The 1,215-nt window shown below is 35.6% G+C and overlaps 1 non-coding gene across 1 annotated transcript; it reads left to right on the forward strand.

Annotated features, from left to right (window-relative positions):
• The first annotated feature begins 463 nt into the window (after nucleotides 1-463).
• On the forward strand, nucleotides 464-569 carry LOC121223900 (small nucleolar RNA R71). Its single transcript, XR_005921366.1, has one exon. It is a non-coding gene; the product is annotated as a small nucleolar RNA R71 (small nucleolar RNA).
• The last annotated feature ends 646 nt before the right edge of the window (nucleotides 570-1,215 follow it).

Genomic DNA, 1,215 nt, shown 5'->3' on the forward strand with positions numbered 1-1,215 from the left:
CAGGGCATCATTTTTAGTAATGTATGCCTTCAACAAATTCTCTAAATTATTAGAAGGTTCAACTTGCGGTGGTTTTTGAACTTGTTGATTGAAACCAAGAGGTTGATTTGATTTGTGCAACATGTAATTGTTGCTCGGTCCACCTCCATGGTAGTGGATTGGTGGCTGAGCTGTAACATGATTTAAATCGTTAGTATTAAATTGTTTCAACATTGAAGAGATAGATGGTACTTGAGATGAGAATGAAGTAAGTGCATCTAATTCATGTACTTTGACTACTCATCTTCCTAAATCTGCTTGATTGGTCAACCATTGGTAATTGTTACTGGCTATTCTCTCGATGATCTCCTATGCCTCATTGTAAGTCTTCAACAAGAGATCACCACTTGCAGAAGCATCTACCACAAACCTTGTATGTGCATTGAGACAATTAGAAAATGTTTCCAATTGGATACAATGTGGAATCCCATGGTGAGGGAATTTAAGAAGTAGCTCTTTAAATCTTTCCCATGCCTCGTATAGGGGCTCATCATCTATCTGTTGAAAAGTGGTGATCTCATTTCGCAACTCAGCATTTTTCCTAAGTGGAAAATACTTTACCAGAAAACGTTCAGCTAATTCTTGCCAAGTAGAAATTAAGTTGGATGGAAACGAATTAAGCCATGCTCGTGCTAAATCTTGCAACGAGTATAGAAACAACTTCAACCTCAGTGCGTCTTCAGTCACACCAAACATCTTAAAATAATCGCTCTCCTTCATAAACAATCGAAGATGAATATGTGGATATTCTATAAGAATTACAGTGAATTGGCCTATTGTTTTAAGCATCTAAAACATCACAGGGTTCAATTCAAACTGTGGCACCTCGATATCTGGTCTCCTAATTCCCGAATTTAACTCATTATGACATGGCACAATGTATTTCCTTATAGCTCGATTCCTATCATCAACAATAAGGACTGGATTACGAGCATTAGCCACTCCATTCCCTTGAACATCATTTTGATTTTCAAGATCCACTTCTACTGCTTGTCTCTGGGCTGATCTTTCTTGTTTTCTTTGTCTAAATGCACACTTAATTTTAGGGTCTATAGGGAGTAACTCAATGATTCGATTTACGCTAATGAAGACCTAAAAATAAAATCACAAAAACAAAAGAATAAATAAAATAAAGAATTAATTAGTAAAGTTAGAAATTAAATAAAAATAAAATAA

Source organism: Gossypium hirsutum, chromosome D11 (assembly GCF_007990345.1).
Source record: "Gossypium hirsutum isolate 1008001.06 chromosome D11, Gossypium_hirsutum_v2.1, whole genome shotgun sequence".
Classification (NCBI taxonomy): domain Eukaryota; kingdom Viridiplantae; phylum Streptophyta; class Magnoliopsida; order Malvales; family Malvaceae; genus Gossypium; species Gossypium hirsutum.